The sequence below is a fragment of the Pinus tabuliformis genome, chromosome 8 (assembly GCF_031772625.1).
Source record: "Pinus tabuliformis cultivar Carrire ecotype Pingquan chromosome 8, CPIR1, whole genome shotgun sequence".
NCBI classification, from domain to species: domain Eukaryota; kingdom Viridiplantae; phylum Streptophyta; class Pinopsida; order Pinales; family Pinaceae; genus Pinus; species Pinus tabuliformis.
Window position 1 is genome coordinate 346,736,138 of NC_142294.1, and position 17,863 is coordinate 346,754,000.

Sequence of the window (17,863 nt, forward strand, 5' to 3'; positions counted from 1 at the left end):
GTGTTCAAAGGTCATATCTACAAGAATAAAGTTATATCTTAGTGTTGGAAGGTAAGATCTATAAGAAGAAAGTTGGATTTGATCGTTGGAAGGTCGGATTTGTAAGAAGAAAGTAAGATCCAAATGTTGGAGGATCAGATATGTAAGAAGAAAGTCAGATTTATGATATGAAGAAACAGATCTAGCAGATTGAGAAGTTGTATCATGGTTGCAAAAGGATTGGTTTCCAAGGAAAGAAACAATCTAATGACCTTGAACTTAAGGCAATAACTCAGGTATGCATTTGATCTTTTGGGTAGATTGTAGATATGATGGAATATATCTCTAATACTAGTTGTATTAGAGATCTAAAGGGTTGTGATACCTGGTACAGGAGCCCTAATGGTTATTTTATTAATGGACAAATAAAGGTCAAGATTTGGGACATATAAATATGTGCACTTTATTGTTTCATTTATGTTACATTTTTGTTGTGCCAAGTGCTTTTAGTTGAGTACCTTCAGTGTGTCTATGCTCTAGTCTAGACATAAACTAGATCTATGGTACAAGGAAAATTCAACATGGCTTTAGAGATACTTTAAATGGAAACAAGATCAATAGCATAACTTTCTGGGACGGGAAAGAAGAGTGAGCGATGGAGGTTGTGTAGGCTCAGAGGGAGTCTAGCTTCAAAATAATACTGCAAAGGAAAGCCAATCTCCCAGTGGAAGTCTAAACCTTCAGGTTCAAAAGAGAGTGAAGTTTCCAACCCATGTAAGGACAGTCACTAAACATGTGAGAAAATTCATCGTAGTGCAAGGAAAAATCAAGTTTCATGTAAGGAAAATCATGCACCATGCAAGATAAATCTTTTCCAAGTACAAAAGAAGATGTAGCACATGCGAAGACAGTCATGGACATGTAAGGAAAGCTCTTCAGTGAGCTTCTCTATTTTTCTGTAAGTATTGTCCATAGCACTGCATGTGGCTTCCATGTGCTTCAAGGCTCCTCCTTCACTGTAATCATCTTTGTTTCACCTTAATATTATTCATCTTCATTAAGCCTTCTGACATATTTTCCAACAACCGATGATTCCTAATTATCAAGCACTTCAATTTCGGCATTGCATCCTCGTGGAATGAGGGAATTCTTTTCAAACTCCAAAAAAATTCTATGAGCAGCTCTTCTAATTTGGGAAATGCCCCTGCTTCCCCAAACTCATTTGGAAATGCAATGAACTCCATGTTATAATTCCACTTCAAGTGTAACATTTTCAGATTAAGAATCTTTTCTAACCCTCTTAAATTTGCATTGTAACTATTTCTCAGCACTCCTAATTTTAGCGCCACGAGATTCTGAAGCTGAAAAATCCATTTAGGAACCACATAGTTACAAAGATGAATTATTTCAAGGTGTTCCATGGCTTCCATGTTGGTTGGAAGATAAATCCCACCACAAGGACTATATCCATTAGAATAATGAAAATACAGGGTCCACATCTTTTTCATGCCCCTAAAAGTGCCCTCGTCCTCCACTCGATGGTCGCCACTACCATATGTTTGAAATTCTATTTATAGGTGTTGGATAAGGGTCAATCCTTTGAGATCCCTCAATTGTAGGACATTGACACTGGCCACATTTCCAACAGTGAAACTCACACCTTTCAGTCTGTAGGTCGATGAGCATCAATATCCCCGAATGAAAATTAATTCTATTTGAGCTTAAACTCAAATATAGCATACATTTATGTTTATCAATCCTTGAATGTAGTCTTTCTACACGGGTGCCATCAAAACCCAGAAATTGGAGGTACCTCAGACCACTCAATGATTTAGGTAGTTTCTTAATAAATGTTCAATATTCACTTAAATCTAACACAAACAAATATTTCATGTTGTCAAAAAATCTTGCAGAGATTGATTTGAGATAGTAATTATGAGATAGCAATAAAATCCATATTTATTCAACTGTTGTTTTATAGAAAGGAAGAACGAAGTCTTCCAAAACTTACTAGGATGGTAGGTGTGGCATGCACTATCGACGTCATCTCCCTCTAAGTTAATATCATTGACCTCACTGAAACTATTTCCTTCATCTAAAGACAACCCTGTATTACTTTGCTTATCGCATTTGGTAGTGCAGTGCTTGAAAACTTTCTTGAATTTCTTAAATTAAATGTAGGAGAGCCCTTATCTACCAAGAGAAAGAGTAGAGACAATGACTAAAAAAGGAAGATTTTGAATGATTGATCGAAAGAGGAAAAAATGATACACTGGATTTCAAAACGTAGGAGCTTTGGCTTAGAAATGTATGAAGGACTTATAACTGATTTAGTACTTCATGATTTGAAATATGAATGACTACACCATCATAGGCCTATCATTTTGGTTTAAAAAAAAATGGAGTCAAAAGAGGTTGCTCAAAAAATATCATTTTGCTTTTAGAAAAAGCAAAGGATTCATTTTGATTTTATGAAATACAGTCAAAATTTATTGAAATAGTATGTTATGTTTTAAAAAAAAATAGAGGATTCTACAGTTTTGAATCTACTTAGAAAATTATTTCAATAACTTGAAAAGTTGAGGCTATACGGAAATTTCTGATAGGCATGTAGAAGACATGTCGTGTTTCAACTAATTTACATGTTGACCTCATGGAAAAGTATGATATGTGGCCCTATGTGATAGAACTTGAGCATGGTCCTTAAAGAGGTCAAGTCTTAAAACTGCCCCCTTGCGCTTTTTAGATTTTCTTGTGTCAAGCCCTTCTTGGGCAGCATCAATTGCTTCATAAAGTTTCCTATCTCCAAGAAAGCCAAACTTCTCTCAAGAAATGGCATTTGTGATAATCCTTTTTAATTCTTGAGGCTAGCATATTTGAAACAATTTTGTACAAGCAGTTGCACAAAGAAATGAGTATGAATTTTGCAAAGGATTATGTCCCATCTTTCTTTGGAATTAGGTCACAATGTAGGTTGAATTTAGGGAGCTTGACAAAATATTGGGATGAATTTAATACTGATTTGACCAATGTCAATTGTTCTCCAAGTGATTGTTATTTGTTACTCCAATGTGAAATTTGAGCTTCCAACTTTGCCAATAACCATCCCCAATATTTTTTCTTGTAGTCATTGGGCTTCAAGTTTTAAACCCATGTATTTGACCCCACATTGAAAATAAATAACATATATGGAAATAGAGAAGGCCCCTATGTTCTTCTTCTTCATTCAAACCATTAAAACAAATGGTTGATTTGGAAGTTTATTTCCATCTCTGAACCCAAACAACAACTGTCCAAAATCTCTCTCAGTTTACTTGCTTTCCAAACAAATCCATTTATAAACAACATGACATTGTTCACAAATAAAATATGATTCATGGTAAAAGAGGTCCCTATTTTAATTCTGTTTAAACCATTTGATCTCTTGGATTCTCTTATAGATCTACTTAATCCCTCAGCTACCAAGAGAAAGAGTAGAGACAAAAAATGACTAAAAAAGGAAGATGTTGAATGATTGATTGAAAGAGAAAATAATGATATGCTAGATTTCAAAACGTAGCAGGGTTGGCTCAGAAATGTATGAAGAACTTATAACTGATTTAGTCTTTTATCATTTGAAATATGAAAGATTACACCAGCATAGGCCTATCATTCTGGTTTCATAAAAAGTAAAGTCAAAAGCAGTTGTTTAAAAAATATCATTTTATTTTTAGAAAAAGTAGAGGATTCATTTTGATTTTATGAAAGACAGTCAAAATTTATTAAAATAATATCTTCTGTTTATAAAAAAAAAAACAGAGGATTCTACAGTTTGAATCTGCTTAGAAAAATTATTTCAATAACTTGAAAAGTTGAGGCTATATAGAAATTTCTCATAGGCATGTAGAATACATGTTGTGTTTCAACTAATTTACATGTTGACCTCATGGAAAAGTAGGATACATGTCCCTGTGTGATAGAACTTGATCATTGTCCTTGAAGAGGTCAAGTTTTAAAACTACTACCTTGCATTTTTTAGATTTTCTTGTCTAAGCCCTTCTTGGGCAACACCAATTTCTTCATAAAGTTTCTTATCTCCAAGAAAGCCAAACTGCTCTCGAGAAATGGCATCTGTGATAATTCTTTTTTAATTATGAAGGCTATAATATTTGAAACAATTTTGTACAAGAAGTTGCAATAAGTTCAGCTTTTGTATTTTCTCTATTTTCTATTCCCACACTGCACAAATTTGTTCTCTTCCATTCTTATCATTCTCCCCGAACCCCTAAACCCTTAAAAAAAACAACTGGAAGATAATGAGAAATGCTAGGAAAATGATCCTTCTCTAAATTTTCTATTTTGTTGCAGATTATGTTCCTTGAAATGAGAAACGATATTAGAAAATAGGGCTCATTATATTTAAGTCTTAACTGTAGGACATAAAATAAACACCCAGTTATTTCACAAGTGTGTTCAAAGCTTTGAAGATTTACTTTGAATAATGATTTAGGTTTAAGGTACCAAGGAACTAGAACATAGTGAGCAATTACTATATGTATATAGAGAATAAAAATTGGAACATAACATCCTCATTTCACAATTCTGAATACAAAATGACATAAATAACCCAACCTCTTCCACATAAATGATGTGGAAGAATTAGATAAATGATATAAATTGAAAGAAAATGTTTGAAGGCCACATATCCATACTATTGAATTTGTGATCTTATTGAACATGATGAAAGACTAACTTAATGTTGCAAGTATTACAATATGTACAAAGAGAATAAGAATTGGAACAAAACACCCTTGTTTCATAATTCTGAATACAAAATGGCATAAATAACCCAACCTCTTCCACATATCATTTGTGGAAGAATTAGATAAATGATATAAACTGAAAGAAATTGGTTGAATGCCACATATCCATACTCTTTAATTTTGTATCATATTAAACGTGATCAAAGACAAATTAAATGTTGCACTTGGTTTTTGCAGTGACTGTAAAGAATCAAAATAACAACCAAAACCAAAAAAAAATACAAACCAAACCTAAGATTGATGATCATAAGAATTTCAAAAGTACCAAATATACTAATTCAATCCCTTTAAATTTTAATGTTAATATCTTCTTCAACCAACTCATAGAAGCCCATAAATAACTCTACCATCCATCCATCAGGCCCAAGGATTTTATCTTTTTGAAAAGCTGCTAGAACTTACTGAAGTTCCTCCTTCAATACTTCTTCCATTAACATCTGATTATCCTCTTCTGAGTCAAAACTTGGTAAGAAAACAGAAAATTTCATAACTTCTAGGTTCCTGTTGTGTCCTACAACAACCCCCCATTTCATATCATCTGTATTTACAAATAATCAACGTATGAAATGGGTCCCTTTTAGAAATTAATTGGTATTAATGAATTTGTTCGAAAAAGCCATGATAATCAAATAAGTATGTAAAATGAAGCCTTTTTCGAATAACAATGTTACCAAAATAAAACAATCTTTTGTTATTGCGATAAAGCGATCGCAAGATCGCATATCGCAATGACAAGAGAGACGCACTTAAACGGCACTTTGGCCTTTGCCGATGCGATATCGTTATCGGCAATCGGCGGTATTCATGGCATACACAAAAAGAGCACATATCTCACACCCCGATGCGACGCTATATCGGCGATCGGCTATCGGCACTGCCTCTTATGAGAAAACGCGTTAAGTTATAAACCCCGACCCGATGTGATATCGCTATCGGCCGTCGGCGGTATCCCATGCATTTTTATAAGGCGCCCAGCTCTTTCCCCGATGCGATGCGAATTCGCTATCGGAGTTCGGCAAATTACTTAAATTGCATCTGGTAATGGGTTCATATGCTAGTCCAATGCGATATCGCAATCAGCGTTCGCCAGGGCTACTTTCAAACAATAATGTAACACTCTCCCCCCATGCGATGCGACATTGTTCATCGGTAATCGGCATTTTCAAAAAGTGATTGTTTTAAGCTTTAAAGTTATATTTAAATCCGGTTGATAAGGCGCAGATTTCAAAATGCTGTTAAATGCAGGGATAAGGTAATGCATGCGTATTTAATAACCTTGCCCCTTCGATTAACGAATACTTGCGTCTAAGGCATATCATATCTGTTGCACGCGTTGGGTGGTCATTCAACTGAATACCAGCGTAAAGGTCATTTAATGGGTAGCAAGCCTTAAAATCACCATTAATGCATATGCAATCTCTTACCAGTGATTGGATCCGCAGCCACTTTTTGAAGATTAATAGCGCCACGCTTCAAGTGATATATACCTTTCCAATTATGCTTTCTCTTCATTATTCCTCGTGTTACGATTTCTCTCACACTTGTGTAGAGTTCGTTTGTTGAAGAAAGCCTGAACATGATGGGGAAGAAAAATAAGAGGAGTTCTGGTTCTACTACAACATCTGTTGCAGGTCAAGCTGCTCCAATTTCAAAGAAAGGCTTAATCTCGGACGCTACGTGCGCTGGTCTTCATAGAACCACATGGCAAGGCACATATAATCTGTTGGAGGCCGAGCAACCAAAAGTGACAGTGAGAACGGCTAGTGTAGATGTATTAAGGAAGTCTGATGCAACGCTCAAAGACTTGGCCGACTCCTTTTTACACAGAATAGCGGCCAGAGAGCAGGTTCTCCCTTACACAGACGTGGTGCGCTGGGCAATCGAAGAAATCCCCATCACTGATAGAACTTTCCATACAAGGGACGGAAGGATTTTCGGGTCATTCAAGCCTAATGACCTGAGGCGAATGTATCATCTGCCTGAACCGGAGCTAGTCTACAACAGAACCTTCGTGGAGAAATTCGCAAAAGAAAATGAATCACCATCCGAACCCCTCCGAGATTGGAGGCAGAACCCAGCCAAGCACAAGCATGAAAGTTCGGGTAAGTACTCCAATGTTTCTTTGGCTTCTCCCTATTGCTATGCGGGGATTATGATGTGTAGATTGTGGGGATTACAGGACTCTGTTAATATCAATATTGACATGGTTCCCCTAATGGAAGCGGCTATCAATTCTATAATCATGGACTGGGCCACTATTCTTTCTGATAAATTGGTCGTAGATGTTCGTGAATTCAGAAACAAAACTATAGTCTCCGAAAGGAAAATCCCTCCATTCTATTATTCTGCTTACATTATGGATACCCTGTGTCTTAATTCTGAGTTTCCTGTCCTCGGTTGGAGATGGACCACCCAGGATCCAACACCCATTCATTTATACCATCAGAAATTGTGGAAGTCCTCTTACAAGGACAACTTGTACCAAATTTGTAATGGTTTCATGGCGCCCATTTACTATTCTATTTTTGACAGACCCATTTCCAGAATTTCTTATGAAGCCTCCTTTGACTTACCTGCCGTAGCGAGTTGGTTTGGGGAAGAGTATTTCTCCTATATCAGAGTTTTTGGGAGTAAGGCTAGGCCACATGTCCTCCCTTTGTATATCCCAGACAAGCTGTTAGCCCGGGAAATCTGCTACCAGATTATGGCCGACAGTGTCACACAAACTCTCAAAGAAGAGAAGAAGAAAGGTTGGCCCTCTTTTCCTTTAAGAATTGGGGTTTTTACTCTGCTTAATTACAAGCACGCAGAAAAAGAAGCGGCAAAAATCCAAGCTTTATCCCTGGCCACTCTCCCAAGCAGACTCTATGATCCAAAGAAGACTGCCTACATTGCCCTAGAACAAGCAAAATTAACAAAAGTTGATCATCAAGAGGATATATTTGATGACTTGTTCGTAGGTGCCGAGACAATAAGCCAAGTCAAACAACTTGCCATAATGAAATACAACGATGAGGCGTTGACTGAGTTTAATAAACTTAGGGAGCAGAGGTTGCAAACTCTGCCCCTAGAGTTATTATCCACAACCCCAGCGTCTTCCTCAAGTGAGCCTGGTCGGCAACAGATACATTCACCTCCTGTTACAACTAAAGAACATGATAAACAACAGGAGGAAAGACAGAAAAAGCTGCAGGCTGAGAAGCAGAAAAAAGAGCAAGCAGAGAGGCAGAAAAAGGAGCAGATAGAAAGGCAGCAAAAGGCACAGAGGGAAGAAGAGCAGAGGAAGAAGAAGGAAGAAGAGAGATTAAAGAAAGAACTAGCAGATAGGCAGAAAAAGGAATTGGAGGAGCAGCAGCAGAAAACGCAAGAGGAGCAGCAGCGAAAATCACTTGAAGAACAGCAGAAGTTAGAACAAGAGAAAGAACGGAGCAAAGCCCATAAGAAATCTTCCATTGATCCTGAATTGATTAAACAATGGAATCAATTCGATTCCATTATCAGTGGTAAGGAAGGCTCCAAAGACACAGGCTCCTCTAAAACAAGCGATGCGCCCGATATCACTTCTTCTCAGGTTCTAGGAGGAACCAGCGGCCCACCCATTTCACAGGATGTTGAGATCATCAATAAGGACCCTTCCGATCAAATTGTTCTCCAGGTGGAAGAAATTCCTCCCCTGGATATTTTCTACAGCCCAAAGCATAGAGCCGTTATTAAGCGCTCTAAGAAAAGATGAAGGCTTGATCAACCTTCTATCTTGCCTGAGCAAACAGTCACGGGCAATATGGTCTGGAAGGAGGATTTAGATCCCTCCGATGATCTAACTAAACTATCTCAATTCGCAGGAGCTTATTCTGCAGCAACCATCGACAAAGCATCGGAGGTAAGTCTTCTGTTGAAGACTAAAGATCATGAAATATATGCATTGCAGGCAGAGGTGATTGAAGCGAAAAATAAAGCAGCACAGGTGGAAGAGCAGTTGCTGGCTCAACAGCAGGAAAACAATTTGTTAACCCAGCAACTGCAAATTGAAAGACAGAGGATAAACCAAAGTGAAGCGCAGAAGGCAAAAGAATTGTCAGAAGCATTGTCACAGTTGAAAGCATCAAATGAGCTGATGATGCAATCGAAAGATGAGCGAATAGCTCAACTATCAGCACAGCTCGAAGGCATCAAGAGCACACAGAACGTAAAAAATTTCAGAGCAGAGGCAACTCAAATAAATAGCGCATTACTGTCTCAGATCAGACTTCTATGTCAACAACTTGCTAAGGCGAAGTCATTATGCGAAATATCGACAACAGTGTGTAAGCAAATAGACAGGGCCAGAAATGAGCTAGATCAGGCCGAAGATGCCATATCCGAATATGTTGAGTGGCAAGACACTCCAGAAGGGAAAGCGGCGAATTTGTCCCGAATCCATGAAACGTATAAGGACATACTCTTCACTGAATGGAATACTCAGGTAATGAAGGCAGAAAGGGCGGCTTCCAGGTGTAAAATAATTACCAGCAACATGACTGACCTAGTCAATGATACACTTTATCTGGCAAATATGATCTCTAAGTGCACTCCTGGAAGTATAACACCAGCAGATATGCTCGAACAAGCAAGTTATCCTGGCTTAGAGGAACAGAGGAAGTTAATTACTGGAGTAAATACTTTAACCTCTGACGCATATTGGCTCTTTCTAGTCAAGCCACATACTCAAAGATCCGCTCTCAAGTGTTTAACGGATGCCCTCAGATGCCTCATCCCCGACATTCAAGATGCTACTTATGATGCTCAGCTGACTTCGCGTCTCAACACTCCACCAGAAGTAGAGCCAATGCTGGCGATATGTGAGCTAAGGAGTAAAGGAAAAGAACCCACCGAATGAAGCATTTCCGCCAACTGCCAGATCGCCAGGAAAATGGAAAAAACATTTATTGATGCCAATTTAATAGCTTTTCAGTTGTTTAGATCTTTAGATTAGTATAGTATTTATAGACCCTTTCATTGTTTTGGAAAGGGTCGTAAAATTTTGTAATAAGACTTAAAGGCTGAAGTTTGCACTATTGTGCTTCAGTCTATATTCTTTTTGTGAAACTCGACTAATGGTTCTGAATTTTGATTAGAAGGCTGTTTTATACAATTGCGCACGACTGTCTGTTGTTTGGAATGCTTTCCGATTGGAAGGAAGGACTGCGACATAGTGATTGATGTACTGGATTGATCGATCAGCTTACATGGTACTATTATCTGTATCTGTGTTCTTTCTGATTATATGAATTGCTGTGTTATTATCTTTGCTATTGTTGAATGCATGTATGCGATATAACAGCGAATCGTCATTTCGCTTCACTATTGAATGTTTGTGTTGATTTGTTATCTCTTTCACTCATGCATGTATCAATGATATGAATGATTAAGCGTAGTAATTCGCTCTAATCGCTCTGCATAACTAATTATGCAGAGCAATGTTTAAATGGTTCAAACGTCTATGCTTAAAGTGTTAGAGTCATTTATATGCCTGCCTTAAAGCACAGATCATCAAACGCTACGCTTTGCCTAGTAATAAGTCCCGGGATCCGATTATAGTTATTACATTTTGTTTATAGTTTAGCTGTCCGCTCATTACCATCTTATCTCATAAGTCATTCATCCATCCCATTCACTTATACTTCTTGGGAAACTGGTCCCATTATCCCCAGTCGGAACCACTATTCCAAACGGAAAAGGAGCTGCATTAAGGTCCGGACCGGGTGGTATCCCCTTTGTTGTGGTAGCGATTTTCGAGGCCTCAACAAAATTGGCGCTAAAAGGAGGGCCAACTGTGAATGGCAAGCCGACCCAAATCGGTAAGTCATTCTAAGAGTAATTCTCCCTCCAAATCTCCTCGTTCTTCTTAATTACATACTGGTTTGCCAGCCTATAACCAAGAAGAAGAGGAATCTATCACCACTGCTCAATCCCATCATATCCCAGAATAACTAAGTCTTGAATCTCCTGAAGTTCAGTCTCTAATCCATAAACTTCAGAGCTTCTCGATCTCACCACAGAAATCTGAGATATCAGAAAGCAGTGCGACTTCGCAGTTCAACCTCACTCATCCTCTTACCAGACTTCAGAGCGAAAAACTTGGTATTGAACCTACTGAGTTTCCTTTACCCAAAAGGAAAAAGCCAAAGAAAAACACTGAAGGATCTGACAGTGGGGATTTTTCTTCCATATCATCCATTTCATCTCCTCATCTGCAAAGTCAACCACCCACCCCTCCATTACAAGTTGTTGTTCATCAGGGAACAGGAGCCTCAATATCCCAACCTATTCACTCTTCAATACCTCACCAAACATCTGGAACCCCGACAGTAGTGACAACCACTGTCGCTAGCATAATGGCAGATCCATGGACTAGACCGGGTGCTGTCAACATGCCTGGACCATTACATGATCTACCAGATGCTCCCGAAAAATGGTTGCCTAAATTTAATCCAGATAATGGAACCCAAGCCGAAGAACACATCAACAACTTCATGTTAGCAGTTAATCTAAAAGGAGTGACAGAGCAAGATGTCGTAGTAAGACTGTTCCCTTATACTTTACAAGGATCAGCAGGATCCTGGTATTTTTCCTTACCCTCTGGTTCGATTACCAGTTGGGTTACATGCCAAGAGCAGTTTCTCACCAAGTATGGAGACGACCGGTCCCTAGCAACTTTAATAAATGACCTCTCCAATTTGAGAATAGAGCACAGGGAACCAATAAAAGAATTTAATGCCAGATTTAATAAACTACTGAATAAAATCCCTACCGCTTCTAAACCAAGTGAGCAAATCTGAAGCGAATGGTACATCACTGCCCTACCCGCCAACATAGCTATCTTTGTGGACAGGCCTGGCAAACCTACCTTAGCTGAAAATATGAAAGAAGCACTTGCAGTTGAAAAGCGCATCAATGCTCTTGAAAAGAAAGCTGCTCTAGAAGATAGAAAAGCTAAAAAAGTCTCGTTTAAAGAAGATCCCAAGAAGAAAACCCCCAAGGACCCATATGACATGGAAGGTTTACAGAAGGTCCTTAAAACATTGTCTAATGAAATGGTTGAGATTAAAAAGAAAGTGGCCGAAACTTCAAGCAAAAGACCATTTAGGACTTTTAAGAAATCCGAATCAAAGCCACCTAATGTTATATCTAACGCTGATTCAGACCAAGAAGAAGAGGAAGAGGAAACACCTCCACAGACCGATGATGATGAAGAAGTGGCTGAATGTCACGGAATGTGGGATTTTATACTCCCAAACTCTGATACTGAGAATGAAGAAGAAGCCTTCCCGGTTACTACTAGAAGTAAAATTGCTTCTGAACTCCCCCAGGCAACTTCAAAGAAGAGGAGCGCAGGCGCTACTACAGCAAAAGAAAAAGTTCCCCTAAAGAAGTCACCTGTGGTAGTTCCTTCAAATCAGCCTTCAACTTCTAGTTCTCCTTCAGCATCCAAGACTCTAGTAGTATCTGATTCCATGGAATATAACATTGTTGATGATATGAAGAAAACCAAGGCAAATATAACCATGTTTGAACTCAGTAAACTGAAGCATCAGCAAAAGCTACTTCTTAAAGAGTTAAATGTTGTTCCCTCTATTCCCCTTCCCAGTGCAAGAGCTGCCAACGATTCAGGCCAGCCTCCTGCAGGCATGGTTGAAATTACCGATTCAGTCTTGATCGGAGATAAATCAAATTCTCACACTCCACCCTTCCTGCTTACTTATGAGATTTATAATAGAAACCTACACAACTGTTTAATAGATTCAGGGGCCTCATCTAATATAATGCCAGCTTCAGTTTGCTCTAAGCTGAACATTGAACCCCAGAAATCTGCAATTCATATTGTACAGTTGGATAGAACTAAAGTGTAGGTGGTGGGAGAAATTAATTCTGTAACCATCAGGTTGTCAGCCGACCCCAGAATTGTCCAGAGAATTGACATCTTAATCGCTGACATACCCGAATTTTATGGTTTAATATTGAGCAGAGATTGGTCCGAAAAATTGCATGGGTATATCTCTACAGATTGGTCACACATGTGGCTTCCCTACAAGGGAAAGCCAAATCAGATAAGGATCGATCGTGAGAAACATATGACCCACACAGTTACTGAATTCGAGCAAGAAAACCAGCCTGTCGCATTCAATAATAACATTTTGGGGAATTATTTGGCAGAATCATTCTTTGGCAACTTTGTTGCCCAACCATCTCCTTTTTCAGTCAATCATTTTACATCTCAAATAGAAATTTTTTCACAAACTGATAGGTCCAGATGTTTTAATGATGCTGAGGAAAATGTAGATACTTTTGTTAATATTCCTTTATTTTGGTCTCTGTATTTTGATGGCTCTAAGTCCCCTGAAGGTTCAGGAGCTGGATGTATATTGGTTAGTCCGCAAGGAGAAAAGACAATGTTGTCTTGTAGGTTAGAGTTTGAGTGCACTAATAATACAACCGAATATGAGGCTTTAATCCAAGGATTATATAAAGCAATCGGCTTGAAGGTACAATATCTAAAGGTATTCGGCGATTCGGAGATCATTGTCAAATAGGTTAGAAATGCAATTCATTGCCTTTCGACTCACCTTAAACATTACCAATCGCTCGTTCAGGAGCTTACCTCACACTTTCTTGCATTCAACATTTCTTCTATACCTCGATCTCAAAATGCAGCCGCAGATTTGCTAGCCAATGTAGCTTCAAAGCTTCTACCTTCTGAAGACTACAGCCTTGATAGATTTTCCGTAGAATTACTTTTCAGACCTTCAATTCCCGACAATGTCACTAATTGGAGAGTATTTAATCATGACGATGATATTTTGCAGTTTTTAACTTCTGAGAATTCTTATGATAAGCAAGTTATTGAGGAAGATGATCATGATTCCCAGATGAAAGGAGTGCCCAAAGAAAATTCGATCCCCAAACCAGTGGTAAAATTAGAAGATCTTTACGATATCAAAGACAGGTTTAAACCTGTAATCAACACAAAGCTTCAAAGTTCTACCCTTAGGTTTGAATTGATAAATCTAGGAACCAACGAATCTCCTCAAAACATCAATTTAGGAACAAGACTATCTCAGAATGAAAAGGGAGCATTTATTAAATTGTTGAGAAAGAACAAACAGGTTTTTGCTTGGAAATATGATGACTTAAAGACATACGATACATCTATTATCCAGCATACCATTCCTATGCTTCCTGATAAAAAACCAATTCAGCAAAAATTAAGAAAAATACACCCAAATTTGGAGAGCCAGATTAAGTCGGAGCTTAATAAGCTTTTAAAAGCCAAAATTATTTTTCCAGTCCGACATTCAAACTGGGTCTCTAACATGGTGCCAGTCAGGAAGAAAAATGGCGACATTCGAATTTGTATTGATTTCAGGAATTTAAACAAAGCGAGCTTAAAAGACAACTTCCCATTGCCCACTATGGAGCAAATTCTCCAATCAGTGGCAGGTTCTGAATTGATGTCTTTTCTAGATGGTTTTTCAGGGTACAATCAAGTTCTGGTACACCCCGATGACCAGCTCAAAACTACATTCAGGACAAAATGGGGAACCTATGCATATCAGAAAATGCCTTTTGGTCTTATAAATGCCGGAGCGACATTTCAGAGAGCTATGGACATGGCCTTCAGAGGGTTAATTAATCGATCAATAGTCGTCTACCTAGACGATATTACTGTGTATTCTAAGAAAAGAGATAATCATTTGCACGACTTAAATCAGATCTTTCAGAGATGCAAAAGATATGGTATTTCTCTAAACCCAAAAAAGTCCTTCTTTGCTCTAGACCAAGGAAAACTCTTAGGTTTTATAGTATCCAAAAATGGTATTTATATTGATCCTGATCGGATTAATGAAATTTCTGAAATCCCTTTCTCACATAACAAGAAATCAATGCAGTCATTTTTAGGTCAGATTAATTTTGTCAAACGATTTGTTCCAGATTTTTCACAGATTGTATTACCTCTTCAGACAATGATCAAGAAGAATTCAGTCTTCAAATGGGGATCAGAAGAAAAGCAAGCTTTTGATGTTATCAAACAGTCAATAATCAATGCCCCAGCTTTGAATACCCCGAATTTTTCTAATCATTTTACACTATATACTATTGCATCCAACACTTCATATGCTGCAGTACTTACACAACTGAATGATAACAACCTAGAAGCACCCATATCATTTTTTAGTTCAAATCTTCAAGGTGCCGAATTAAATTATTCAGATGTGGAGAAACAAGCCTTTGCTGTGTTCAAAGCAGTCAAACATTATAGACCCTTCCTTTTGAAAACCCATACGAAAGTTATAGTTCCTTTCCCAGCGGTAAGACAACTATTAATTCAGAAAGAATTGGGTGAAAAAAGAGCCAATTGGGTTACAGCACTTCAAGAGTATGACTTAGAAATAAAGCCAGCAAAGATTGTTAGGGGCCAAGGTTTTTGCAGGATATTGGCAGGAGCATCAAACATTCACGAATCAAGCGATGAAGATCAGATTAAATCCATCAATCAGATAAGTGTCACTGATTCTGAATCTCAATATGCTGATTTGATATTTTATTTGAAGAACGGTTACACTCCTCCAAATTTATCTTACAAAAATAAAAGGGCCATTAGGTTGAAAGCTAAGAATTTCACTCTCATTGATGATGTGTTGTTTAAAAAAAATTATGATTCTATCCTGCTAAGATGTCTTGAGAAACCTGAAGCACTAAAGGTTCTGCAGGAGCTTCATGATGGACCAGCTGGAGGACATTTTGGAGCCGACACAACAACTCATAAGATTATTCATGCTGGATATTATTGGCCTACTCTATTTAGAGATTGCCATGAGCACGTAAGAAAATGCCTTAATTGCCAAACATCTGGTGGAAGACAACGAAAACCCGCTTTCCCTCTGCAACCTGTCAACATTGAACAGCCATTCGAACAATGGGGATTAGATATCATTGGGAAAATTACTCCACCATCTTCCAAACAACATAGGTATATCCTTACCGCTACTGATTATTTTACTAAATGGGTAGAGGCTATTCCTTTGAAGGCAGCAAATGCAGAGGCAATCATCGAGTTCATCGACCAATTCATCATTACCAGGTTCGGTGTTCCAAACGCTCTTGTTTTCGATAATGCTTCTTATTTCTCAGGAAACGCTATATATGATTTTGCTATTAAAAGGGGGTTTAAACTGAAATATTCTTCCAATTACTATCCCCAGGGAAACGGTTTAGCCGAATCTACTAATAAAAACCTCATCAAAATCATTAAGCGAACTGTTGAACAGAATCATAGAAACTGGCATAAATCTTTGGTCTTTGCATTATGGGCTGATAGAATAACACAAAAGGCTTCAATAGGGACCTCTCCTTTCAATCTGGTATATGGAAAAGAAGCCGTGTTGCCTACAAATCTTGTTCTTCCATCTTTAGCCCTAGTGCAGTTTATTCAAGAGACTCCGTCTTCTTCTATCCAACTCAGACATGACCAAATTCTCAAATTAGAAGAAGAAAGGGAAAAGGCTAGAATCACTCATGCCAAGCATCAACAAATCATCAAAGCATCTTTTGACTCAGCATCATCCTCTTCCAAACAACTTCAAGTTGGTGACTTAGTTCTCAAATGGGACAAGGCCCATGAGGATAAAGGCAAGCATACCAAATTTCAGAAAATGTGGCTTGGACCATTTCAGATCTGTGAAAAGATAGGCCATTCAACTTTTATATTGCAAAGCTTATCAGGGTTGAGAGATTCTCTCCCCGTCAATGGCCTGATCCTGAAGAAATTCTTTAACTGAGAAGGTAACCCCTTCTCCTTTTTTAGATTTGCGTAGTTTGTAGGATTAGTAGGAAATAAAACTGTAGAGTACCTACATTGACCTTTTGTTGTGTTTGAGAAAGCTGTCTCACAGAAATAATATAAATACTTGTTTCTAGATAATAGAATCCTCACTCAAAAGAAATAGTTTCTAGGAAATTAGATATCCTTGTGTTCTGAAATTTTAATCTAAATTTTGAAGACTCCTCTTAGGAGGTAAAAGTTCTGAATCATTTTCTGTTTCCAAAATAGTCTCCAAAGGTTATCTGTTAAAAGAAATAGAGGCTAAACCATTTTTCAGTATCTTCAACTCTTCACTTGTCATCCATCGGCTCTTAAGGAGAAAATTGTTCACCCCATTCACTAATGGATGTGATTATTCAGAGTGTAATCCTAAAATATAAAAGATTAAAGATCAGAGGTCTTATCATAAGCCTGCTTACCATGTTCATAGGGAAATAGCTTAACTGACATTACCAATACTGCCTACCAAAACAGGGTAATGGCTTGAAATTTCAAGACAAGGGGTCTCATCACGAGCTGGCTTGATCAGTTAACTTATTACCAGTGAATGGCATTGTCATAAGCTGGCTACCAAACCAGGACAATGGCTTTTTATCTTATTTATTACAAAGAAAAACAGATGAAGAAGTGAAATATGAAAACATTTTATGGATTCGTTCTGTTAATCACACTCTTATGTGAATGGAAAAGTAGACAATATTATGGTTAAAAGGTATCCCTGTCGAGACTATAAATGTCTGCTGGCAACAGAGGCTCTACCTATGACAAAGGAGTTAATTATAAAAGCTGATATGGGAAAGTTTTCTATTTTTATCATTATGAACCAATAAAGACTTATTTTAGAAACTTTTTATGTATTTGGTTTCTTTAAACTAAATGGGACGAAGTTAACAAAATAGAATTCACTTTTGTCAGAACACATGAATATCTAGTTATATTAGAAATTTCTCCTTCTGATTGAGTTTCTATTTATAAAAGACTTGAATGTTTATGTTAATTTCAGAGATAACTGGTTCTACCAATGAATCGCCAATTGTTGTGTCCTACAACAACCCCCCATTTCATATCATCTGTATTTACAAATAATCAACGTATGAAATGGGTCCCTTTTAGAAATTAATTGGTATTAATGAATTTGTTCGAAAAAGCCATGATAATCAAATAAGTATGTAAAATGAAGCCTTTTTCGAATAACAATGTTACCAAAATAAAACAATCTTTT

At 37.7% G+C, this 17,863-nt stretch overlaps 1 pseudogene; it reads right to left on the minus strand.

The window, feature by feature from the left end:
- Positions 1–1,001: 1,001 nt before the first annotated feature.
- LOC149235565 (uncharacterized) overlaps positions 1,002–17,863 on the minus strand; it is a 78,504-nt pseudogene continuing 61,642 nt past the window's right edge.